At 40.5% G+C, this 27304-nt stretch overlaps 1 long non-coding RNA gene across 1 annotated transcript; it reads right to left on the bottom strand.

The window, feature by feature from the left end:
* Positions 1-16275: 16275 nt before the first annotated feature.
* LOC118171906 lies at positions 16276-17615 on the bottom strand. Its single transcript, XR_004753463.1, has 2 exons — positions 17002-17615; positions 16276-16326 (listed from the first exon to the last, which is right to left on the bottom strand). It is a non-coding gene; the product is annotated as an uncharacterized LOC118171906 (long non-coding RNA).
* Positions 17616-27304: the final 9689 nt, after the last annotated feature.

Below are 27304 nucleotides of genomic sequence, written 5' to 3' on the forward strand. Positions count from 1 at the left end.
CGATTGCCTTTTTGTTTAATATGTTTGTCCATGTGTTCTGAAGGACTTCAAAGCAGCCTCTAATTTGTACCCATGTTTTATCTCTACAGATAGTTGCAGATAAACAGGGTTGTAAAGGACATCCAAGGCCAGTGCCATTCTGGAAGCATTTCTACAGCACGCTAGATGTTTACCAGGTTAGTAAGAACGAGGGAATAGTCTGCTGCGTTAGTATTACTTGGGAGTGTCCCTATTTGTACTTGCCAGAATTAAAAACTAAAACTTAACCTGGAAGCAGTAGTAACAAACTGAAGCTTGATCCCTACCAGAAATTCTGTTAAGAATGTCTTTATAGAAACAAGATAGAACACTGCTAGGATCATGATAAAAATAATGCCAAGTTATCTAGTCTAATCCCTTGTCAAATTCCCTATATCCTTTAGGCATCGTGTGTGCAGTTAAGATGTTAATTGGTCAGGGAATGTGCTGGGTAAATTATGGCCTCTATTGCTATTGGAGATATGCTTATCGTCCACAGCTCAGTAATGCACTCAGCCTGGCACTCACTGGTGCCAAGTGCTTTGCAGGGGTTACTGGGGACAGCAGCTGCCTAATCTGCTAGATGTCTCCTCCACTGAAGCATACCTGCCTCCTGCTAGGACTAGGGGATAAAATAAAATAAATGATGATGATTTAGGAATGTAAATAAGTTGGGAATGTCTGATTTTGAATGGAAGTGGCCAGATGTTTTTTCTTCCTTTCCCCAACTCCTCACACCATTAGTCTGCTGGAAGAGCACAGTAGAGCAAATGTGCCAAAATAGAATAATGGCTGGTCATAATGGTTGGTGTTGGGGTTTTGGGCCAGATACTCAACCACTGTAAACTGAAATGGCTTCATTAGAATTAATTTAACATAGGTCATGCTAGTTAATGTCACCTAGAAATCTCACCCTCTGAATCAGTCCTTTAGTACTAGTTCTTGAAAGAGAAAAGGAGAATTAGAACAGATTCTGGAAAATATAACAATGAAATCAGCTCAAGCCCCCATGTCATTAGTGGGATTCAGACAAAAAGTACAGGATCACTGGCAAATCTGGCAGTTCTTTGACTGGCAGAAGCAGTTTTAGAAACAGAGAAAACATGGCCTTGCAAGCCTACGGTACAGCACAGTGTTCACACCCCAGGCCCTCCTGTGCTGAACAAATGTAGTGAAAACTCTCTCTTATCACAGCTGATGCCTTTGGATTTGGAAAAGCCTGGAAAGCTACAGAGAGTTTTTTTTTGTTGTTGTTGTTGTTGTTTTTTCTCCCTAGCAGCTGATTTGCTGTGACATTGCTTAATAATAGTTACACTTATCACCATTTCCTTCCAGTTGCACTCTGCTCCTTCTCATATGCTGTCGTCTGCTGGGTTGACTCTTTTGTTGTGGCTAGTGACTATTTTGACTTCCCTGACACCACAAAGTTACAATTAAATTATACAGTCAATGTCACTGCATTTAGGGCATTCATTTCAGATGTGGGAAACATTGCTGTAAGTTCCTGGCTGATTCCTACAGTGCAGGGACTTGAAATTGAATTGCCAATGTCAGAAGTCAGTGGCTATTCCTGGGTAAATATGAACGTCTGATCTCAGAAAGAGACATGTAAATATAAACCATGATCTCAGCAATGCAGTGCTATCCTGCAAGAAATAACCTGCAAGAACACCTCTGCTCCTCTTTCACATCTATAGGCCAGACAGCTTGGGGCTACCCTAATCGTCCAGTCTGTACCACCATGCGTTGCTATATATGTTCCTGTAATGTTTGGCTTCTACTCTGCATGTAAATCCAATATCCTTAAACTTTACTGGAATTGATGTAAACAATGGACAGTGGGCAACTTCTCAGGGAGTAAAATACCTATAGCCAGTGAGCACAATACCTATAGCCAGTGAGTAAAATACCTATAGCCAGTGAGCTCATGTAACAGATGTGGAAACTTAAATATGCATTAAAAGTTCACTGTTCAGCTTTACTAGCGGCCAGGAGTTTCAATGTAAGTAACAGGACCTGTAGATTTTAAAGCTGTAATTTGGAGAACTAAATTCATCCAGATTCAGCAATATCTTGGAGTTCTATAAGTTATATAATCTTTTTTTTTGTAGCGCAAGTAACATACACCCAAATATTCTGTCTCATTAATACCTCTGCAGCTGGCATACAAGTTGTGCTCATGCCTCAGCAGCAGAAATCCAGCAGTGATAGTTACCTCCACAATTTTGTGGATACAATCACTGCACAGTAGCATAAATTTTGCACTAATAAGGCATCTATGTAAGGCTGTTGCCAGGTAAGCTGCTTGAGTCAGCAGTAAAATATCTCCAGCCTAGGGGCTTTTGATTAAAGCTCTGTTCTCTAGCTCATTCCAGTGGTCAGTAGGAAATGCTCCAAAACGTGCATCATCATCTTGCTGTCTGCCAGATCTTGCTTACTGTTGCCATTTGCCTCTTTAACCATCAAACTTCAGTACTCTCAGGCAGCTGGTGGTAGCCACTAAATGACTATATGGGGAGCTGGGAAAGAGTCATTTGAGAAAAAAGCTACTCAGATTGCCTGAAAATTCTCTGCATGTCCTGGAAAACATTGCCAGCTGAAGGTTTTGGCAATGCCTGTGTTGTGTTTGGGAAGCTTGGATAGCTGAAACCTCAGTTCTATCTGCAACTGAAGCAGGATGGTGATAGGAAGGAGAAGAAATGTTTGCCAAATGGAGCAAAGAAAAATTAAATCCAAGTGACTTTGTACAGCTGGAGGAGTCTGTTCTTTGGTGCATATATTTAGCCAAAAGGTGATTGAATCAGTTCTGGTTTTCACTTTAAAAATATTCACAGGAATTATTGCATTAATAAAAATAGGGTTTATGACATTCTACCTATACCAGGGATCCTGGTGTGTTACCTGAGTACATGAGATTAGGATGCTCAGTAGGAATGATGGCAGGACTAAACTGTCGGGTTTGTGGAGCTCTGAGTTGACAATGTAAGCAACTTCAGACAGTCACTCTCTTCCAGCTCCTGACTGCTGTGGCTCTTCACTATTGGCAACATTCAGGCGGTTTTGAGATCTGGGATTTTACTGTTCTTTTTTAAATATTCAGGCCAGCCCTGGGCATCAGAACTTATTTTACCGTCCTTGGCACTGATGAAGCAAGGTATTGGCTATGATAGATCAGAATTGTCTACATATAAATACATACTGCCTCCTGGGAGGAGGCAGAGAATCTGCATTCAAGAGCAATATATTTTTTTCCTGTTCATTCCTTTGTGACAGTCTGCCCATGATAGAAAATGTCTTCTGGTGAGGTACTTAAACACAGATTTATTTTTTCTATGGAAGTTAACTGAGGTTGTGATTCTGAAGGCCTGTAAACGCTGTGTTGTGTGTAATGAAACTTTGGCAAAGGCAGATTATACGATTCTGGCACGGGGCAGCTTGCATCTATAAAAGGCAAGATCTGTCCTTTGTTTATTCCCTAGTAAATCAGTGAAGTATGTCATGGTATTTTAGCATCAGCTTAGCATATTTTATTTTCCCTTCTAAATTACAGGGCAGTAGAAAATAGAGATTGACCAAGTTAACAACATAAAGACTGTTCATATATATGTATATATATATTTAAAAAAAGGATGGAAAGGAAACAGTTTCTCAGCTGTAAAGACAGTGGAAAGCACGGTACATTTATGGTGTGGTATTATAAGCTTCAGGTGCCACAAGAAATCTAAATGTTATTTTAAACCCAAGAAGAAATGAACTTGAAATGGCATTTAAGCACAAGGGAAAAGTCAGGCTGCATGTACTTAAGAGAAGTTACTTAAGATTTATACAAATATGATTTACATCTAATAGTGCTGAAGGTTTCTCTGCAAAATGTTATCAGAAGAGTGGTACTGCACTGCTTCACCCACTTAAGTTATGCACTGCCACTGGGGACGTATCATCTATCTTCATTAGCATTGTAATTCAGATCAGGATTGTCGTTTTAACGAGGATCTCTGACAACCTCTTTTACTGTGCTGCTGTTTGTACTGTTGGATGGCCTTGGGGCACACAGACTGGGCAGCTTTTTAGATGAAACCAGAAGCTATGGCCAGATCACAAACAGGCATTCAGTCCCCCCTAAAAACAGAGAAAATCTGAAATAAAACTCCTTGAAGGGTATGTAGGGCAAACCATGGTCTTTAGTAACAAAAGATTTGCTCTACAAATTTGTCACTTCTACACACTTCTTCCTAATGTAGTTAGAATAGGACCTGCCTATCAGTGCATAGGTGTATGTATGTATATAAAGAGCTCCCCTCTGTCACACTTTAGATTTATTGGGTTGGACATCTAGCTAGCATGATTCAGCGCAATGTCACTGAAAGCAGCTATTGTCAGTAAATAGTCTGTCCTAAATGTTACTGTAGCTTTATAGCCAGCTACTGTCCCCTGTTATTTAAAATACGAGCCCAAGCACAGATAACTGGAGATGTTCTAAGGAGCAAGTTTCCCAGTCCCAAAGCTGAGGAACCCTAAATTCAAAGAACATGGCCAGCAGAGAATTGTGTGTTCTGTTTGCTTCTTTGCCCCGCACTTTGACATGATCAGCAGATTTTCTAGTTGATGACGTTTATGTATGGATTGAAATGGGTAGAAACAATGTTTCTTCAAGCTCTCATAAAAATACCCCTTAAATAGATTAACTACATGAAAAAAAATGAATGCCAAGATTAAGCTCTGTCAAAGGACTACCAGATGAACCTTCAGAATTAATTTTTAAAAATCCACATTAAGGAATATATTAAAAATAAATCCCACTAAATGGAATGTTAGATAAGTTAATATTTGTCATTACTGTCAAGTTACATGAACAAGAGCATGTTCACTGGCCTTTAAAAGTGACATTAATATTGTAAAAGGAAATATGGGAAGGTGTGAAACTTACAAATGAGGTTAATGTCAAGAGACCAGCCTTGCCTTACCTGAAGTTTTCCACAACAGTAGGTTTCAGGGATGCCTATTTAACTCCAGATATAATCTGTTTAGCTCAGTTGGAAACTAGCTGCAGCACTGAAAGAAATATGCTTTGATATTTATAGCTTTTCCACTCAGACTACTGTGGAGAATTACCTTCAAAAAAGTAATTTCAGGCAGGAAGAGAGGGGAAGGGTTAAAAATGAAAATTTCCATGATACTGTTTTGCCACAGTTTTATCTTGTCCTGTCATTGTCTAGGATGAGATTTCAAATACTCCCAGTATGAGAAGGGCAATGTGAGACAGTGTTCACTCACACTTCCTTATTCAGCTTGAGAGAGCAGCTGGAACCTCGACAGTGAGAAATCCCAAGTATGGCTATGAAATCGTATCTGCCAGGACTGACTGCAGCTGTGAGCTCAGTATGATGCTCTTGCCTCTCTTCAGAAGCTGTCTGCCAAGACCTATCACTTGCACTGGTATCCTACAGGCGAGACGGGCTGTGTGACTCTTGGCTATCTCATTAAGACTAAATTCCATCAAACGATGCTGTTCTCTTATTTATGCATGTTTGCCATTTGCTTGCTTTGATGATTGTGAATTGCCATTTGTGGTAGATGTTTCATTTGTTTTAAAATGAATTATGAAAATTGAATTCTGTATGCAGCCAACAGCAGCTTTAATGTAGGCAGGCAACATTTTAGCATTCAGAGAGGGGAGAATGCACAGGTGGAATGAGCCACTGCTATTTGTAAACTTTCTCCACCATAGCTATATTGTTTTGAAGTGGACGTGATCTCCAAGTTCTCCACATGCCTGTGCCAATCACAAAAAAAAAAAAAAAAAAAAAAAAAAGCATAATTCCTGAAGAAGTGTGATGTCATGAGTACCCTGGGCCTAATTCTGAAGTCATTTACCCTAGCATATTTTGAAGTAATTCAGCTGAAGTCTGTGAAGTCATCCTGGTGTGAAATGCTTTGTGTGATCAGAATCAAGACTTTCCTCTTGTTGTTAAGGCATTCTAACTGAAGCTTCTTCTGACAAGAAGGGAAATAAAACAAAAGCAAGGGCAAAAGTCTGTCTCATGCAAACATCCCAGAAGACTTGGACTACTTCCTCTACCTTAGGAAACAATGAGCTTACTTCAAATTTAGACCAGTGCAAGCCAGCTTCTGAATCAAGCATTGAACCCCTCCTCTCCATTACAAGTTCCAGTCAAATCATCATTTGCCTTATGTGGAATTTTGGCTAAAGGCTTAAAGATCAATCCACAGTCTACATGTGATTATTGACTATACAAGGAACTTACACTTGGGAAAATGTGCATACAGGTACGTTGCAGGTCACCTTTCCTGCAGCGTACAGCTTGCATCCCATTTCTATTTATTGTTCCTCTTCTACAAAATCCACTATGACTTAACCTTTTGCTCATTTTCAGCAAGCTTGTGCTGAATTCCTTTAATTGTAGTTGTTGCACATGCTGAGAAATGGTCACCCTTCTAGGAGCAGCACCCAGTCATCTCTGCTTGCTTTTTATTTCTACTGTTTCATCTCTCTGTTTGTTTCCTATTGCTTCAGCTTCATTTTTTGTGCCTCTTAATTGGCCTTGTTGGTATCTCCAGTTGTGCTGGCTGTATCTCGCTCCATCCCCTCTAATGTCTGTCTGCTCAGCCACCCTCCCAGCAAAGCTGTCTTTGGCCAGTTTAGTGAGGTGAATCCTACCTTTCCCAAGCAGATGCTGATTCTCAAACAGGGTCCCATGGTCACAGAACCCAAAACCCTGTTGCCAACACCAGTTCTGCAGCCAAGTGCCCTCTTCCTCATGTCCTTTTACTTCACCAGCAGGACTGAGAACACTGTTTGGGCCCCCATGCCCTTGACTACGACCCCCAGAGCTCTGTAGTCCCTTCTGATACTGTTCAGGTTTCTCCTAGAGGTATCGTTTGCACTCCTGTGGAGTAAGAGCAAGGGATAGTAGTCAGAGAGCCCAACCAGCTTCAGCAGTGCCTCCACACTGTCTCTCTGCAACGTTGAATTAAAGTTATTAGCATTCCAGTGGTCCTGCGGGCTCCGCAGTGATGAGCTGTCTGCAAGACAGGTCAAGTCTTCAGTACAGACTATTTTAACTTTCAGTCTCACTGCAAGGTACCTTGGAGCCACATAGCAAGGACCAGAATGCAAGCAGGTCTATTGCACTAACAAACATTTAGAGAAGAGCCCTAGTAAATCCAACTAGAACTATCAGCCAAAACTGAGATGGGAGAAAGAAAACTCAGTATACAAGGTCTTCCTCAAAGGCAGAACATTAAACAAACAGCTGAACTTGGAGTTGAATCTCAAAGCATGATTCCAGGCTACTATCTTACCTGTTACCCTAGGTATAAACAGAGACATGTCATTCTCAAAGTATTTTTTTCTTTTCTTTTAACCAGTTCGGTCCCCTTTTTTTAACCAACTCTTCCCTCAGTCAGGATGGCTGTACAGTTTGGATGAAAAGCCATCCACAAGTGTATCCCAACTGGAGCTATGGTAACTAAATCCAAATAATCAAGATATTTGTGACTGGCTCATGAAATCTCAGGAAACTGACAATGAGTTTTTCTGCAGGCTCATCTCTCAGTGGGCTGGAAGCCAGAGCTGCTGCTTGCATGTGTGTGTGGCGAGCTCGCTTCTTTGCCTTTCTCAGGGAGAGACAGATCAGTACAGAAATGTCAGCTTTCTAATTAATCCCTATTTTCATGGGTTATTAAACAACAGCAAACAAACAAAACCACCACAATATAAACCACAAACTTATTCTGAAACGGTATTACCAATTTAAACCTTTTTTTTTTTTAGACCAAAAGAAAAATCCTGACATTTTAACTTGTATACCAAGCTTTCAGCATTTAAATGCTAAGATTTTAACCACTGTACAGATATATTTATACTGGAAATTGCATATGACCCTTTCAAACAGCTTCAGATTCATGCAACATTCAGTCCCATAGTGCTTTGGATAGACTTGAAACTGCAGAAATGTTTTTTAATTTTTCTATTTAGCTTATAAAACCTCTGTGGATTCAGTGTGCTGGACTTTAGCCCAGACTTTAATATTCAGTCTGAAGCCTTACAGGGAAAGTTCTGGAAAAAGCTTCTGGCATTGACAGACTTCTGTTTTACCTACCCATATTAGACCAAAGAAACACAGGCAAAGTACGACTCAGGCACTCTGAAAACTCTAGAGTGTAAGAATGCTGGATATATTCACCCTTATTACGGTGTAAAAAGGAAGGAGAAAAAAAAAGCACTCAAATTTCCTAGTCTAGGTATAAATCATAGAAGAAAGTTCTTGTCAGCAAACTGAGGGTCTAACTTGGTTAATTCAAGTAACAAGATTCCCTTCCTTAGTTAACATCTCCCTTCTAAGTTGTAACTTTATCAGCCACATCAACTCAAGTCATGACCTCCTGCGAGTAGGCAGGTTAGTTGTAGACCTTAGGGGGTTGGAGATCAGTGCCATAAACAGGCAGAACCTGATTTTTCTTTCCAAACACTTCCTAGATTCCAACAGTAAAATTCTATCAGACAAAACCTGTTTAGTGTCATTAATTAAAATTTAACAAAAAAGGTGATTAACTTCATACGACTAGCAGAAATAAAGTTCTGCGTTGATCTTAGTAAAGAGTAGTGAGCTAGATATCAAAGCTACCCTTTAAAAACAGCTCTTAAGCTGTAATCCATTCAAGTTTAATTTCCTCAACCCAACTGCCATAGCCCAAGAAAGAAGCAAGAAAACTTCTGAAATGTGAGGAAAAAAAGAAGAATCAGCTCAGTTTATCTATAATAAGAGTGCCTTGGTCACATGTCACATGCAGCACACATGCAAAGACCTCCCAAATTGGAGAGAGGAATTAGAGCCCTGATTGAAGGTGAGAAACACTGAAAGTGCTATTTATTACTCTGCTTGAGTTCAGTCTAGGAACATACTGGGCACGTAGAGCCTGCAAGTACTTGGCAGTGCCTCAGAACCAGGGGCATTGCGGCTCCTCTGAGCTCAGGAGTGCTGCTCACATTCTTGGGTGCCATCTGCTGGCGCCTAGTCTGTTATCTCTTGTCTACATAGGGTGTCATCCTTCCAGAGGTTGTTCAGTGTTTTGCTGAGTCTGGCCCTAAGGCTTTTTGTCTTCTAAGACAGAAAGCTATTCAAGGGGTTTTAACATCTGAGCTGACCTGTCTCCCCATGCAAACTTTGGGACAGAGGCTCAGAGCACCAACACTGTGGTGACAGTGAAGAACCACATGTCCAACTGGACCGCATGGTTTGCATGAAGCAAGGGACTTCAACATACTATTGCAGTGCTGCTTTTGAGGCTGCTAAAAGAGAGAATATGGAAGGCTGATGAGCACTTACCTAGTTATTTGCCTGCCTCACTTTAGAAACCTGTGAGTGTATTGTTTTCGTATGATACTCTAACAATTTTTCTTGAAGACATCCTAAGTCATACTACCTCTCTTACTTCAGTCAGTCAGTTGTGTGGGGGATGTTTTAGGCACAACTGTTTATAACATTGTATTTAATAATGAACAAAAAATTACTGTGTTTTCGTGTTAAAACTCTAGCCTACCCTATATTTGCAGGTTATATATTCTGTAATTGTACAGATACTAGAAAGCAAATTCTTCTTGCACAGATACTGTTTTAGTAACCATATTATACTATTCAAAACTCTTTTTTTGTTGGTCCAGACATTAGACAAGTCCTTACTCAGATTTGCACTATGGGTAACAGATAATACTGGATGTAATTTTACTGATGATTCTAATAACTCTGATTAGCAGTTGCTGTTCTTCCTAAGCTAGCTAACCAGGTGAAAATAACTTGCAGTTTAAACTCCACTCCTTATTGCTAGCATAATAGTAAGCTTGGTGCTTCTCTTGAAATAGCTCCCTAAGAATACTGTAATATAACTTACCTTTCTCTTCTGGACTGTGCTGTCTTCCAGCTCCTCCACAGAGAGGGACAGTTTGAGGTATATCATTAGGCACAACTCCCACATTGCCCTCACTGTGACTACTGAAACTGTACAGGAAACAAGGTGCATGGCTGCACAGGTGTCTCCACTCAGGAGCTCATGGGTCATCATACTGCTCTGATATGAGCAGGTGATTTAAGTGCAACACTTTGAGCTGCTACATGAGTCCAAAACTCTCTGCAAGTTCAGGAATCTTGAAGTGTGTTTATCTTGTCTAACAGAAAACAGCTACAGTCAAATAAGCTACTTCAAAGTAAAGAAAGGGACAAAAGCTGGACAATAGCCACCATCTCAAATTTATACAGAACAAATTGTTGGATTTTTATGGCTGGTATTCAAAATCTTACCTCAGCTGTTATTTTCCCAGGGAAGAGTCTCAGAGGTGGTTCCAGATGATCTTGGCTCTGGGCTCTGCTCCTTGCAAGGCCTGGTGTATTTTACCCAGCTGGGGGCTCTGACAGACAAGCACCGACTCATCTCCCTAAAGCAAGGTAAGGATGCACCTCAGTAAAGCCACATAAGCCATAATGGCTTCTGCTGTCTGCTCTGCCCATCTGCCAAAGCTTACCGCCCTCATGGCAGAGTCTGTGCTTGAGCCCTTCCCTTGCTCTGGTTGGTATCTTTGCTCCATCAACTTCTGTTTTCATCGTAAGATGGGCTACATATTGCACCAGCTGAAGTGCAGGAACATGTCTCTTCTGCTCTCTGTGCTGTGAGGGATGCCAGGTCTTGCTTGGAGGCAGGGTGATTGCATGGGACCAGTAATGCTTCAAACCACTGTGGTGAGTCTCTCTGGAGTGCAGTCAAAGCCTTTGAGGCTTCATAATCTCCCTGTGCCACTGATGGATGATCTCTGATCTTTACAACAGTGCAGTAGTTTGCTTTATCTCTACACATTAGAAAGCTTTTTGTGGCCATTCCCATATAATACAACCCACATGTTGTTGAGCAAAACTGTGCTTTCATGGCCCTCTCACATACAAGTTTTGGCACTCAGATTTTTCGGTATAAACGTTCCGTACTCCACAATGCAGGCAGGCAATTAAATGTGGTGTTTGCTCACAGTCCATGGAGTATGGGGTGTGCACGTACACGCTGGGCTGTCTCCAGTAGTATGGGACATGAGACAATGCAGTGGGGATCCCTGTGTGCCACCCTCCCTCCCCCAGCTTCCTCAGTCAAATGCAGGTTTTTTTCTGCTGACTTGGAAAGTGGTTGCTGGCCTCTTCCCTTCTCTAGCTTTAATTAAAGCAGGACTAGCACTTCATATACTTTTTATCTTTTTACTGAGGTAAAAATTTTGTCAGGCCACACTTTTCTCCAGTCTTTTGTACCCTTGCTTGACGGACCTGGAGCTTTTTCCGCCCTTTTCTGGGGACGGGCAGAAACAATGACAGAACAAAGAAGGCTCATCGGGAGGGCCCCCAGCTGCCAGCACCCCCCAGCTACCTGTCCCCCCGCGTTTGTTGCCCTCGGTGGCTGCCAGCAGGGGTGGACCGGGACAGGGCGGCCACCCCCCTGCGTCGAGGCTCCCCCGCGCCTCAGGGCCCGGCCGCGCCGCTCCCGCCGCCTGCGGCCGCCGTTAGCAGCAAGCGCTGAGGGCCGGGGATAGAGGTGAGGGGAAAAAAGGAGTCTGTCTGAGGTGCTGAGCTGTTTATTGCTGCCTAGCCTGCCAGTCAAAAATAGGAGGCTTGGTGCGCTTTTCTGCCCCAAGTTCTGCTGTTGGAGGTTTAGCGTTTTGTTTTGTTTTGTTTTTCTTTTTTTTTTTTTTTTCTTCCCTCTGCTTTGATTTGTTCTGTTACTTGTAGGTCAGAGCAATTCCTTGCATGCTTGCTCCAGCTGCCGGAGGGCCGCTGACCCATGCTGTCCCAGGACCTCCAGGGCACAAGCAGGCTCCATGAGGGAGCAGGCCAGGGTTTGTCCCGTAACAGAAACTGTTGCAGAAGGGAACTGGTGGCTCTTTGATTGTCGCCTCTGGACCAGTATCTAACAAGCTGTAGCAGGCTGGCAATGGCTACTAGAAGTTCTCCACCCTCTTAATAAGTGTTGATCTAGTTGAGGAAGGAATAGTTTAATGCATTTTGCTGAGTCCTCTCATTAATTATTACACAGTAGTTACACAAGAAAAAGGAGTGGTATTCAGAAGGCAAAAGATACAGAGTTTCTCAGAAAGAGAAAACCTAGAAGAGAAAAGCCTGAGACATCTTTTGTGCTCATTATATTCCTTTGTGACCTTATCAAGCCTGTAGGAAGATAGGAACTTTAATGGAGGAAAATACAGTAGTGTTCGCCTCACGGCATTTTAGCAATTCGTGTTTACTATATTTGAAACATGTGCCCTTTGGTTCAGCAGGGGCCAGTAATGGAGAGTTGTTCCTGTACTGATCGAATGCCTTCTTCCCATTAAGGAAATCATACCATTAAAACAATGTGATTCACCATAATGTCATACTCAAAATAAAATGCAGTTTTATGCAAGTGGAAGAATTACATGCGTTAGTGATTTCATGCCAAATAAAGTGTCTGGTTTGGATTCAGAGCAGCAGCTTGCACTGGCAGTTTTTGCAGGTAGAAATGGTATTTTCATTCTATCATTCAGTTGAAGCACCACCAGTATTATATTTAAAATGTGAATTTTTCAAAAGTGCCACCCTGGCTTTGGTATATTCATTTACATTTTTGAGGAGGGAGTAGAAAAGTGCTGAAAACAGGATTGCTTTAAACTAACCCTGAATCTCAACCAAGCACAAGCTATCTTCTGATCTCTTTTCTCCCTTGACAAACGTGCTCTTACCCAAACTGACCCCAAACAAATAGCTCAATTCTTAACATTTCCTAGCACTGAGAATTCTTAACTTTCCTAGCACTGAGTTTTTTAAGAATTTAATTTCAGCTTTGAAGCTTAATCTCAGGTTCTATTTCTGTTAAAATATGCCTAATACAGGCTTCCTGAGAAGCTTCAAAATGCACTAGCACTAGCAAATTCGAAATTACAGTTTTAGAATTGCAAAAAATAAAACACTGATACTGTAATGATGCTGTTCTCTCTGTTATATTAGGGCTATTAGGTAATACAGGGGTCTTGAGCTTGGCCTGCTGCTGATGTGCCAGTTCAAGCTCTTTTAGTGCTTTAGGGTGTCTATTGATGGTGGGCATTGAGGATAAAAATGGAATATTATGTAGAACTCATAGAAGAGCATTTCTGTATGCCATTTGTTAATGGACTCTGCAGACATTGATTTGGACTGATTAGGCTTCTCTAGTTTGCATTGCTCCCTCCCTCTTGCTTGGGATGTCTTCAGTTACCTTGGAATGTGACTAGAAGAGAAAAAAAACATCCCTGAGTCAGTACTAAATAGCATTCTACCTTGGGTCTTGTTCTTTACAAAGTGTTTGTTTTGGGGGAGCCTTGAAATCAAATCATATCAAGCTTTTACTTTCCTTTGCTGTGTGAGTGGCTCCCTAAGTATAAGCAGCACACTAAAAGCCTGTACCTATTTAACAAGAGATAGGTGGAACCAGAGAACTGATCTGCAGTACCAGAAAACCTGGACTTTATTTCTTCTGGCCACTGTTTGAACAGTCTTTCCCTATCAGATATCTACTTGGAGGACAAACAGTTGCACAAAGAGGTGAATTCTTTTTTTCTCCCATCTCCAAAACACCTTCGAGCTTTATGGAATGCCATATCTGAAGTACGTCCAAACGCCTCAGTAAAATTACACTCTTTCCTACAGTCCTGCCAAACATGCTGCATTTTGCCATGTAGCAATCCGTGCAGTATGATGAAAAGCACAGGAATGTCTCTTAACATGGAAGTTGTCAAAGTACGAAGGAGATTTATCGATTTGAAAGACTAGCTGTGAGAAAGGGCTGAATAAAGGGGAGGCTTTAGACAGCTGAATTTTTTCACAAACTTTAAAGATTTCTCCTATCCTCACATTTTTAGAAATTTTGTAGCTACAGATCAAGCGTGCATGTCCTTTAATAGTCATCCAGTTTCTTGCTCTGCATTTTTTGTTCTGAAAAATAATTGCATAGGGCTTTCCTCCAGCTTCATCCTGTTTTGATACAGAATTTTTCATCTGGTAACCCGAGTTTCAGGGTGAAACTCCAATAAACAAATGGATGGATTAAAATGTAATTATGCTGCTTGGAGAAATTGCAAGATGTTTTTCAAATGTAATCAGCAAGATATGCTCTGCTTCAAAGAGATCTCTCAATGCTATCAGGAACATCCAGTTCAAACCACATCAATACGATATTGTGGAAGTTGTGAAGGATAAATGGGAAGGCTTTCAGAAATCACCCAACTGTGCCAATAACTCCAGTTGTTGATGCTTCTAGAGGAGGTAAGGCATGTGTGTTCTGATTTTCTGAGAAAAAGAATCTCAAGTGAAAACTGTTGGACAAAGCCACACAGTAAAAAATTATTAATACCTTTTGCCAATTTCAGACACTTAGCTAACCTTCTCTAGCTCTTTCTTGGACTTTAAATCCTTGTCCTTTCTTCTTGTCCTTTAAATCCTAGGTTAAGATAATTGAGTTATTTTGATGCCTATGTAGGGTACTGTTCTTCTCAAGTGTCTATTGTAGTTGATATCCCCAGATAGAAAAATCAAAATTATTATAAATCTTAGAGGTATGATAGCAGAGAGCATCATCATCTGTAAGAGCTTGTTCTTCCCTGGTCCTGAGTCTAAGACTACCTTCAAACCCATCCTGAATTGGAAAAGTAGCAGTGGAACAAGGTACTAGACTTTCTGTGCAATATACCTAATGCTGTCATTACAAATTGGGAGCAGAGCAGTTGGGGTTGCATCATAGTTCATCTGTGAATCAGTGAGAACAGATTTTTCTGAAGGTGTGTCAGTGTTAGATTAACTCCTTCTGTTTGTGTGTAGTTCATGACAAGTGCCTATTTGAATAATTACTAATCTGTTCTGCTTCTAAATCCAATCACTAGGGATGTAACAGGTCTGTCCTCTTTTCAGGAGGTGAATGCAATAATTCATAGCATGGTACTAGACTGGTAATTTAAACCTGAAATTCCAGAGACAATTCTATGCTCTGGCTATAAGAACTTGAGTTGTTTTCAGAGTCTTTTGCTTGGAATACTTTTATTTAGTTATTCATGCTTTGTTTTGGATCATATATTGAGATGCATCCATAAATTAAGATGGTAATGATGCTGGAGTTTCTTCAGGGCTGTATAAGAGGATAAATGAGCTCTTTCATCTTATCTTGTAATTAAGCAGTTCTCTCACTTCTCCCCTGTTTTCTTCAGGTGAACCATACCTCATGTGGCATGTTGGCTATAGGAAATACTGTCCTGAAAAGCAGATATCCTGAGTTACCTTCTAAAGATTTCTTGGTTAGTTTGGGAGTTTGTTTCATTATTTTTTTTAATTTAAAAAATATATGAAAAAAATCCAGTTTATAAAATGCTTGTGTTGTCTTGAATTGTTTTTAAACTGATTAGTCGGAATGTGCAAAATGCCATTTCATCCTTGTGTTAGAAGTGCAAAGTGTTGTTATGATCTATACACACTGAATCAAATTAAGTTGCTTCATGGGTGACCACTGTTTCCTCACAGGCTCTTTCTGTCCTGGAAAAATCTCTCTTTGATCTAGCTTTTACTACGTTAAAAGTTCTTAGATTGTTTCACACATTTTTCCTAATTTTATATGGGTGAGGTTTCTGTTCAAAGCTATAGCTGGACTATGTGAATTCCTTTCAAAAATAAGAAAGAACTGTATTAAGTTATTAAGTTCCAGTGGTGCAAGAATGCTTGCACCCCCCCAGGAAACATCTCTAGTTGTGTTTTCAGGAAAGAACAGTACTGTCTCTACTATTTCTCCTCTGTCCACAGTGGCTTGGTTGTAAGGATATCGTGTCTACATAGCTGAGCAATTATGCAAAAAATCCTAGGTATTACACATTTGTTTCCCTGCTCAGAATTTGAGCCAGTGGCTTTACAATCAATAGCCTTATGTGTGCTTTGTGTAGTAACACAGCTGAGTTACAGGTGTTGTGCAGAGTAAGGAGTTACCATTCCTGCTGATGGTCTTGCAGATCTGGGTCAGCTGGGAGCCCAGAGGGGAAGATGGGGCTGAGTTTATCATGAGAAGGGTGTTCCCTTCCCTTCCAGCTTCCCAGGCAGGAAGGGCAGATAAGGGGTTTTGTTACTCTGCCCTCTGAACTGGCTTAAGATTCGCATGTAGGTTTTGGAAGTAGCCCCAGAGGGAAGGGGTGGGAGATGGTTTGCAGTTAGGATTTTTCTCTTTCCTGCCCTGGCTAGTGAACATTTGGAATAGCCTCTTTGGCATATCTTTCTGAGTTACTGTACTGGGTCTGGCTGGGATGTTAACTTTCCCTGCAGCAGCCCATACAGTGCTGCGCTCTGCACTTGGAGCTAGAAGAGCAGTGGTATCACACCGGTGTTGTGTCTGCTGCTGAGCAGTGCTGGCACAGCATCAGGACTCTCTCTGACCCTCCTAGGGGGTGGGCAAAAAGTGAGAAAGAAACATCAGCAGGGCAGCTGACCTAAACCAGCCAAAGGGATATTCCATACCATATGATGTCACACTCAGCAATAAAAGGTGGAAGAAAGAAGAAGAGGGGAGGGGTGGGCTCTCGTTGTGAAAATGTCTGTCCTCCTCCCGAATACCGGCTACGTGCGTTGAGGCCCTGCTTCAAGGACGTGGTCAAGCATTGCTCATTTGTGGGATGTAATTTCTTTCCTCTGCACTGCCACATAGCCTTTACTTGTTTTGTTTAGTTATTCCCTTTCCCCCTCCCTCTTCCCCTTTCCCTTTATGTTCCCTTTAGTTGAATTGTTTAATTAATAATAATATTTCCTTAACAATATATATATATTTTCTCTTTAATTAAATCATCCTTATCTCAACCAGTGAGTTGTTCTTTCCTTTACTTCTTCCCCTCCTCATCTGAGGAGGGGGAGTGAGAGCGCGGTTGTGGTGTTCAACTGCCTAGCACGGTAAAACCACCACAGTTACACCTGCAAGTGGAAGTGAGAGGGTTCCCTGAGCTCAGCTGAGAGGTGGTGAGGGAACTGAACTGGCAGTTTTGCCAGACTACTGGCAGTGAATATGGTATAGGATAAAATATTCTATTCTACACCAATGATACAGAATACTCCGCATTCAGAATAAAGGTTCCAGTTTGTATGACTAAGCTGTAAGTTCATTCAGAAGATGATGGATTCTATTCTGCTTTTCCTTTACTACTGTGAAAGGAAAGGAACCTTTGGTAGAGCTAAATGGGTAGTATGTAACCAGACAGATAATGTGGAGTGACTTCTAGCCTCAAAGTCAGTTTTGATTCTTAAAGTGTTTGTTGTCTCTGTATGTATCTGGAGTTTTGCATAACTTTGTTGCCCTTTACAATGCAGATCATCAGAGAGGAATCACCTGTAATTTATTTATCGGCACAAACAGGGTCAAGACATTGACCTCTGTAATAGGTACTGGGTAACAATAATGGGAAAGGAAACACAGGGAAGCAATACATGTTGCTCAAGTAAAGACAGTATCCTGTAAGATTGTCTGTAAATTGGTATCAGAATAATCATTTATGGTATTCTGCATGATTTTCCTGTGTCTCCATGGTGGCTACGTTTTAGAAATACATACACAAAAGGTTTCATAAATACTGTATCTATTTTCTGCCTAGAGACTGCATAGAATGTATCCCATGTTTTTGAGTTTTCCCAGAGTTATTTCTTAATTTATATGAGTGGGGCTAGACAGAACTTCTTTATAGTGTCAGAAGTTCAAAAAACGTAGACTGAAGAGATGGCTGTATAATCATTTCAGCTTTCAGGGGATGACCTTAGAGGAAAATATACTGTATTGTTTGTTGCTTCTGCAGATTTAAGAGCATGTCCATGGAATACACAGGTAGCTACAGAACAGATTTTTCAGTGTTCAAGCCTGGAGCAAAGTAGAATGTGCAAGGTGGATATGAAAGTAGAGGTATCTGTAGAAAATCCAGGAGTTACATTAACAGAGGCGGGTGAACAAGATTGAATTTCTTCTGTCCAATATCTGTTGGCACAGAAGATATGTAGACCATTGTTGCTGATGTCCAAACCACATCTCTGTTCCAGCTGTGTATTTTCAGAATATCAAGAAGCAGAAGCTTACCATGTGCTAGAGGTACTTACTGCTGGACATAGAGTCAGCATAGCTGGCCCTATGCAGTGCTATTTGCTGTCTTGGGGAGAAAAGGAGGCTGACAGAGCATCTTTATTCTCATTACCTCTGTGATTACAGCTACTGGGGAGTTAGCACCATCAGACTGCTCTTATGGCTGCTGAATTTGATATAAAACTGGTCTTAAGATTGATATTTTTTTCTTGTCTGCCTGCCATCTCCATCCCATTGCCTTTCCCAATAAAACAAGTAGAGGCACAGCAGAGCAATGAACAGCCTGTGGGTTAACATTGGTGTTAGTGGCAAAAATGAACAATGTGGAGTGTTTTTTATCTTCTGGATGAAGCAAGTCAGACGAGGAGGCCATGTTCCGGGATGACATCAAAGGATTAACAACATTTTCCTTTCTCTCAGCTCACTGTGATTTAAAGAGCTGGTGATGTCAGAGAGCTGGAAATCCAGACAGAATTGTTGACCTTACCTCGCTACGAGAAGTTGCATAGGCTAGCTTTTCCTTTCTAGACATTGTACAGCCTTTCCTACATGAAGGATTTCTCATATTTCATTTGTGCTAATTATGCTGCCTCTCTTTCCTGCTGTCAGGAATTAATACCACCATGCCTGACCCCATCCATTCTGAAAATAGCTATCGATACAGCTCACAGCTATTTATATCTCCTAGTGTCAACATAAAGCAGCAGGCACATGTTCCCAGAAGAAACTCTGACTTTTCACAGCTCCTGCATCAGCAAAGTTTAAAAGGCTCAAAATGCAGGAGTAGCTTGTACAAAGTTTGAAGTGTTCTTTATTCCTTCCTTTCCCCTGGAAAAGATGCAGAAATTTGTATATCATGGTGAATTTCAAAGCTTTACAGCATTTGGCAGAATTTGTCCCTCCTTTTTCAGCTTTAAAAACAGGAGTTTCTCAAGTCATGTTACGTTTCTTGTATCCCCAGTGTTCAGCTATGGATTAGCTTTGTATCCAGGTATGCAGTAAGGAATGTTTTTAATTTTGGCATAGTAACTTCCATCTCTAGAACTAAGTCTTCTGTGTGCTTCGGCATTTTGGTTCTTGAACTGTTGTAATAATAGGAGCCAGGAGCTGGACTCAGCAATCCTTGTGGGTCTCTTCCAACTCAGGATAGTCTTTGATTCTCTCTGAGATGGGGAACAGGAGATGGGATCAATGAGACACATCTCCCTGGGTTTGAGCGACTTTTTTGGGGAGCTTCCCTCTCTTTAAAAGCATCAGGAGCCAATTTCAGTGCCTGAGGGCAAGTTAGAACCAAGAAAAACTTGACATGGGGCTTTTGGCATTTATGAATTGCAGATAGCAGCAGTCCTTAAACAAATTATGACAAAGGAAGTAAGTATTTTTAAATCTCAAAGAGATCTTTAAATCCAGTTAGCACAGCTGTGTATAAGGAGTGGTGAACAGGCTAGTATTAGAGACTAAAGATCTATAGTATTTATTGTACTCAGTTTTTTATTTGTTTTGTGGTCAAGCATGGAACTATTTGAATCATCGGAGTTGATAGAGTCACATTCTCTTGTGTACTTAACAGGAAATGAAGACAGCTGCATGCATGAAAACCAGTCGGAAAGTGTTTGGACAGGGGTTTCTGAGTAGCTGATGAGGTCAAAGTTGAAAGCCAGTTATGGTCAGATTTGATGATCATACAATAGCAGAGGCGGGTTTGAGACTCCCTTCCCAAACAGATGAGCTGGGGCTATGAAGTTTCTATCATTTTGGTTGTCATTGTAGAAACGGTCCTTAAAGGTCTTTACAGAGAGGCAGCTATGTGAAATGTTCTTTTGAAGTTGGAAACCAGCTCCAGAAAGATTTTAAGCAGCTGGATTTGAGGCTTCTCTGTTTGCACCCTTAAAAAATAAAATTTAAATTTAAATTTAAAAAAAGTGCTGAAGAGCTCTGCCTTTCACAGGTCTCTTCCATAGAGATTGAGAGAGGAAGTTGCGTGCTGCTGCTGCCCAGTGCCACCAGTCGTCACCTCATTTGGTTGGTTATTGGAGATGCTTCTCTGAATGTGGAGGGACAGTTAGCACTGGTTAGATGCAGTAATACAAACTTTGATTCAACGTGGCAGTTATTAGAATAAATATGGCTTTCTCAGATACTCTGACGAAGCTTTTTTGAGGTTTTTGTGTTTGACAGTTTGTGGGTTTGGGTTTTGGGTGGCTTTTTGTGTTGGTGTGTTTTTATTGCTTTGCTGTTGTTTGTGTGGTATGTTTTTTGTTTTTTATTATTTTTTATTTATTTATTGTTACATGAGAGAAGACACCAGAATCATTTACAGCTTAAATACCATTCACAGAAGTTCTGTAGGAGACCAGAATGATGAAGCAGCTGGCAACAACTTAGTTTCCAGTTGAGGCTTTGTGTTTTTAAGTTCCATAGCACTAAGGGGTCTGGTAGAGTAAGAAAGTGAGCCACGTGTGGTGGATGCTCATAGTATCAGTGGAGGATAAAATGCTACAGCTCATTCTCTTTGCTGTATTTGAATTCATGTGAGCATTGGGCAGTGGTGAGGTGAGCTGTGTTTTGTTCAGAGTAGCAAAATTGCAAGTGTTCACATTCACAGAGAAGAATGCAATTGCCCCATTTATTTCCAGACATGAGCAAAGGAAATAGTCATTACTCCCTTATGGCTTCTGAAACCTAAGCATAGTGTTTGAGTCTGTGACCTCAGTGAAGAATGAGCAAAAGGTATAATCCCATAGCACCATTTGAAAAAAAAAAAAAATGATTTGAATAACAAATAAAAGTAATAAATATAACAGATTGAAATGTTCATATCAGATCTCTGCCTAAGAATTTTTAAAAGTTAATCTCCACCAGTGTTTCACCTGGAACATTCACAGACAAACTTCTGTTCTTACTGGGAGAGATAAGAACAGTGTTATGTTGTCCTGATATGATAAAGCTCTTGGAATTCATCAGTTATGCTGATTGGTCAGGTGCATGGTTTAATAATTCTTCATGCCTAGAATGACAAAATGCAGAATTCCCATGGCCAAAAACTCTGAAACAGTTACGGTACCATCTGTTGGTTTGGGGATGCCAGTTTTGTGTCTAGGTTCTGTTCACAGTCAGTGGGCCCTGCACTGCAACTCTCTTATTTTTTTCTGTGTGAAAGACTATGAATCTCTCAATAAGGGTTTATTGTTGTGACTGTTAAGCAATAATGCACATGGTTGAAACACTGTCTGTTTCACCTTATTGTGCCAGTTCTGCCAGCTTGCTCAGTTTGAGCATTTGTCATGTGTTACAGAATGATTTTCAGTGAAACCCAGCCTCTCGAGCAGCATGAGCGAGTGAGAATCTCAGCTTTGGCAGGGTAGGGTAACGTTCCTTGTTTAAATTACTATGCATGAAGAAAAGCCTAGAAGTGTCATGTGAATTCAAAATCCAGAAAGAAACCTGACATCAAGGAACCTTTCCTGTGAAACTGTAGAAATGAAGACATTAGAACATTCCTTTCTTTGGAAGAGTTTATCTCAGGATTTAGGGAGATCAACAGTATTCCCATAATCTCACGTGGTTATTTTTAATTTTTTTTTTACAAATCCTTATTTAGCTATTATTTAGGAGGCATATAGCATGGGGTCACACAAATGAAAACACAGAAAATGCAAAACATATCAATTGAACTAAATATGCCATAAGACTGATGCAGAAAGGGGAGGTGCATGTGCATAGCTAGTCCATAATCTGGAAGATCAGGACAGAGTTCACTCTCAGTCATGTGGAAGTGTTAGAAATGTATGTGCATCACTGAATCTGTTCTTCAGGTATGTAAAGCCCTTCAAAAACAGATGAAAGGAAGAAATATACTGTACATATCGTGCCTCGATTTGTTTTGCAGGTCACTAGTCGTATTTTACTTCATTTACAATTATCTGCGGAGACCTCAATTATATCAAAGGAGAGAACCCCTACTTTAGAGCTGTAGAAGTACTGGGGAGAGAGGGTCTGCCTCAAGGAGCTTATGCATACACTGGTAAAATGAATATTTATTTTTCTTACAGTCAAAAAAGCTGTTAGTAAGCAGGTAGTCAACAAAGGGAGTGCAGATCTTCAGCAGCCCAGTTTCAATGCCAGCTACAATAGAAACAGTATCATGTACTCTTTCTCCATGTCCAGACTCAGAAATTATGTTTTTTGACTTCATCAGATGTCAGAACATATTTATACTTTTAACAAATAAGTGTTTGTTAAAAACATGTCACAGACTGATATGTTGCCTTCACTTAGGATTTTTGAGTGGCAAACTTTTTAAATGTTTTGAGGACCGAGAAAACCATATGCCACTCATTAATTGGGAGTCACTGATTACATAACAGACTGCATTCATAACTCAAATGAATTACCTAGAACCTATAATTTCATTATTTATTTGCATTAAATATTGCATTTAATATTTCTTCAAAATATTCAGGTAATCTTGATATTTTATAAGCTCATTATAGGAAATTGATGATGTTTGGATGGAAATGACATAGCCCTTAAAGACAGAAGATTTTTGGCAGATGAGTGGTGTTCTTGTAGAAGCAAGCTAAGAAGCTGAGTAAGCAAGTAAAATGAACGTCAGCCTTCCGGTTCAGAGGCCTGTGTGAACTGGTGTTTGCTAATGTGTAATTGTAATGGTTCCGTGCTGCACCTCAGTCCCATTTTTCCTATCACAGTTCAGGCTGACTCTGGTTTTGAGGTTTTAAAACAAGTGCAGCTACTTTGCAGAAGGAATATTAATTGTGCTCAGCAGAGGATTGCTATGGGATCCTCCTTGATTTCAGCCACATTCTTTCAAGCTTGGTAATGTATTTAGTGATAATGAAAGCCAGTAGCTCATTGTGTTGGTATGAGCAAGGTGTAATGCAAACAGGCATTGTGCAAACGTCAGACTGCCAGTGTAAATTATTCAGGTTGATCCTGGCCTCCTATAAGGACAGATTGATAATCAAGGGGAAGATCCTTCTCTGAAAGCCTTACTAGTGTTATCTATAGCCTTGGCATCAGGAGATCTTCCCAGAGAGCAAAATGAATGACAGGTTCCCTGCCATACATATCACTTTGACAGAGCCCATGGCAAATATTAATCAATTGATTCAACCCTTTAAAAACAAGCTTTGCTCTGTGTTTAGAAGCTTCTTGGGCTGAAAGTGTAGCAAACCATTAAAGGAGAGCTTCCTGATGGTGCAGGTACAGTGTCCCCTTCTTAAACCCAGAGTTCTCCAGTGGTATCGAAAAAAAAGCATCAGAGACAAAAATGCTGCCTGTCAATCAATGTGTTTGTGACCAGCTAACAGACTGGAGAAGAGCCTTTCGAAGGGAAGTCACTAGCATGCTGGTATGTATTAGGTAGCTGAAAGCTATATTGTTTAAAAACATGATTGGATTGATAGCAAGAAGTCTGAAAATTAATGTTAGCCTCAAGCAAAGAAGCATGTTGTAACCCTGGCTTCCAGTTCCCTTTGGTCACATCACTAACCCATCTTCTTACTATCAGTGCCTGAATGTGTGGAATCCCTGAAGCTGTAATAAAAAGACCTGGTGAGCATGTAGAACTGGGTGAAGAGGAATTACTGGAAATCTGAGGTACCTCCCTGCATTTGCAGAGCAAACACCTCTTATAATTGATAAGTGTATTTATTTAGTGTTATTAGTCACAAATCTCTGGTAAATAATGCCTCAACAGCTCAAACCTTTAAGGTACTACTAGTCGTTCCCCAGCATTAAATGAGAAGCCTTCATCTGGACATTTTTGAGTGAGGGAAGCGTTTTAAATGTATATCTCAAGCTACTTGCTAAAACAAATGCCTGTGGTGTGGTATGGCTGGGCTGGATGGATGAAAGAAAAGTCACTGGGCTTTCAGACTGGAACGCACATTGTCTGCTCTGATTTCAGATTTTATTGCAAGGGCTCTGATTTTACCCAAATTGACAGCAAGCTGGCAGAAATTGTCCTCTGCATGTTCTTTTTACGTAGGCTTACTAGTAGTAGTCTCCAAAACTGGACAACTGAAACTTCTCAGTGAGCCTGGTGTACATCTTCCTCTGTGTGCAACCCATAGAAAGTTACCAGTTAGCTGTTGCCCTAGCCAGAAAGTGTTAGCTCCTTATTTCAGGTTGTGTCAGCTCATGTTTTTAGCTTGGGAGACTCCAGGTTCAATATTTAGACTGCCAGCAATGTGACCTCCCTGACGGAAACAAAAGGCATGAGCGTGGCCTCCTGCCTATGCAGAAAAGGAGGAGATGTCTATAGAGCAGGATGCATGATAGACTTATCCCTGTCTTTTCCCTACCATGTTTTCCCTCCAGCTTTTCTCAAGATAACATGGATGCTACTTCCAGGGTCCTCCAGGTGAGGACCCATCCACCACTGGTTCACAGGTGCTTCCTTTAATTCATGATACGTCTTCTCCCACGTTTCCAGCTTTGTGTTTCAGCGTGTCCCTAGGAAATTTTGTATACCTTCTGCAATAGTCAGTATTATTAGAGTGAAAATAATTTGTTAAATTCAGCAGGTCAGATTACACAAAAGACTCTTTATAGGTATTTGCTTACAACAAGGACTGGCAGTTTGTTAAGAGGAAGAAGAATCAGAAATTGAGTTAATAGCCCTGAAATTGAAAAGTTGTTGTGCAAAACTTTTGAATGAAAAAATCAGTCCTCTCAACTGCCTAAGACATGGCATACATAATATTTTTACAAATAGCATAATTTTCTTGAAAGAAAGGAGTTGGGGCTTGAGGTCTTAAAAGTCCTCCTTTGCTCCAGCTCAAAGCCAGTCTGGCAGTAACTCAGCAGATTTCTGTTAGCTGATGCTTCCTCCTTTTCATCTCCAAGGACAGTCTTTCACTTCTTTTCTCTTCTTTTTTTCTCCCTTCTTTGTCACGCTTTAGCAGCGTCTTGGTCACTTAAGAAGTATTTGGTTCCTTGCCACATACATGAGTGTTCACAGAGGGGATTAAAATATTCAGCTCTTGCTGGACGGTTTGATGGAAAACTGCTCACATACTCCTAATGACTTCCTTGGTGGATACATGGGTGATTACGTTGTTGTAGGTGTTCAGTCTCCAGAGCTAGAAGCCTCTTTGTATTTTATACCCAGGGGTGATAAAGACTTGTAGACTGTTGTTCACTGTGGGCAAAAGGAAATGCCTTTAACACTACACAGTGTAAAACCTAGATTGTGTCTGTGTTTTAGCAGTTACTCTCAGTGCTGCTCACAAATGTACTTTCACACTTCATCTCAATGGAGTCCTGTAATCTGTACCTAGCTGTGCCACATGAAATGAGGTTTCTTAGGCTATACATACTTCCAGTTAGCAAATGGAGACTCCAATAACTTTTGAGAGCACTGGAAAGGTGGCAGTACTATAGCTGGAGCAGTGGATGAGGCAGGCCATCATTACTTTCATCAGCTTTGCCTGGATAACTGGTTGCTGCATCCACAAATTATGAAATCTGTTAACACGTGTTATTCTGTAATCCCCCCTGCTGTTTGCCGGTGCCTATGTCTTTATTGCTCTCTAAAAGTGACCAGATGGATGTTCAGCTAAAAAGCTTTCCAGTGATCGCACCTGTGAGTAAGAAGGTAACTACACACGTGCCTAAGCTGCCAATATCCTTTGCTCTCAAACTGGTTAGTGTGGATTTTACAGTTCCACTTCCATGGACTTAGGTTTTATTCTTGTGGCTGCCCATATTAGACATTATAACACAGTATAAACATAGATACTGTCAACAAATATAAAGAGTTCTGTTTTCTGTCTTTGACTGACACTTCCAAGTACCATATTCTTAATGTCTTTGTTTGAAGACTAAGTTGGATTCATTGGTGGAAGAAGCAGCAGATTACATCTAGAAAGATAAAGATAATAATAATAATGGGAGGAAGAAGTTGAGGAACCCTTCCCCACCTTCCTCCCCCCACCAAAAAAAAAAAAAAAAAAAAAAAAAAAAAAAAAACATTAGAGCCAAGATGCCAAAGCACCAAGATTATTGTGCAGAGTTTGATACAACACCTGACAAAGGACACTAGAAGTCACAATACATTTCCACAGATGTTTCTTTGAGATCCAAACTGTTTTATGAGCTATGTTTCACTGTAGATGGGAGAACTGCTAATTTTGTGCATAACGAATTCAGGAATGGGCTGGAGGGCTGAATCTGACAGAATCTTAAGCCCTTTTTTGGGGACGGTTCCAGAGGGGTTACTAACTGGTTAACTGTGCAACCAACCACTTGTATTCACCACTGATCAACTGTAAGAGAGTTTGGTGGATTGACATCAGTTGATTAGCTCAAAGTGTTTCTGTTTCATGTGTTTATGAAGGGAACTGTAAATAAACAACCTAGGAAGTAGACCAATGTGAAAGGGGCTGGGTAGGAGATAAAGCAATAGTGGCTTATAGAAGTGTTCTTGTTGTTGTGCTTTTAAAGAAATTCAGATTTTTTTTTTTTAAGAAGAACATTACAGTAGTCTGTTTGATTAAAAATAAATAATCTGCTTTTGCAAAAAGCATTGCCCTAGCACAGCAGTGCATGACAATTGAGATAGAAATGTCTTGGGCCAGAGAAGTCTGCTTTCTTCTTTCGGCTACAGAAAATATAAAAATAAAGCACAGTCGCCAGTGCAAGAACTAACTCCAGATTTGAAAATGTTCCTGCTGAGAAATACTAGTTACGTAAGCCACAAAATGTGTTTTTCGTACTTAGAATCAGTTTTCTACTGAAGTCCCTCTTACTAAAGTTTAGGAAATCTAAACAACCTTCTACATAGACAGTAATGTGAGATGTTATTTTTTATACTAAGCAAATACGACGAGCTGATTTTTCCATTTTTTTTTCAAAATTAAGCTTTACAATTTTTGTTCAACTCTGTTTCCATATGTTCTCTCTCGAGCAAGAGGGTATACAAATGTGCAGGTCTCCACACTTCTCCTCTGCAAGTTGTGTGGGTCTAATGCATCTGTTAGTGTAGAATCCAGAAGTAATATTTTGCTTAGCCAGTTCCAGTTCTTATTTTCTCCTTTTCCTTTTTCTTTTCCTAAACCAGTGCACCAGAGAGCACCAGTGGAATTTCCTGAAGACTGAGCAACTTATATCCCATTAC

Source organism: Oxyura jamaicensis, chromosome 10, assembly GCF_011077185.1.
Source record: "Oxyura jamaicensis isolate SHBP4307 breed ruddy duck chromosome 10, BPBGC_Ojam_1.0, whole genome shotgun sequence".
NCBI classification, from domain to species: Eukaryota; Metazoa; Chordata; class Aves; order Anseriformes; family Anatidae; genus Oxyura; species Oxyura jamaicensis.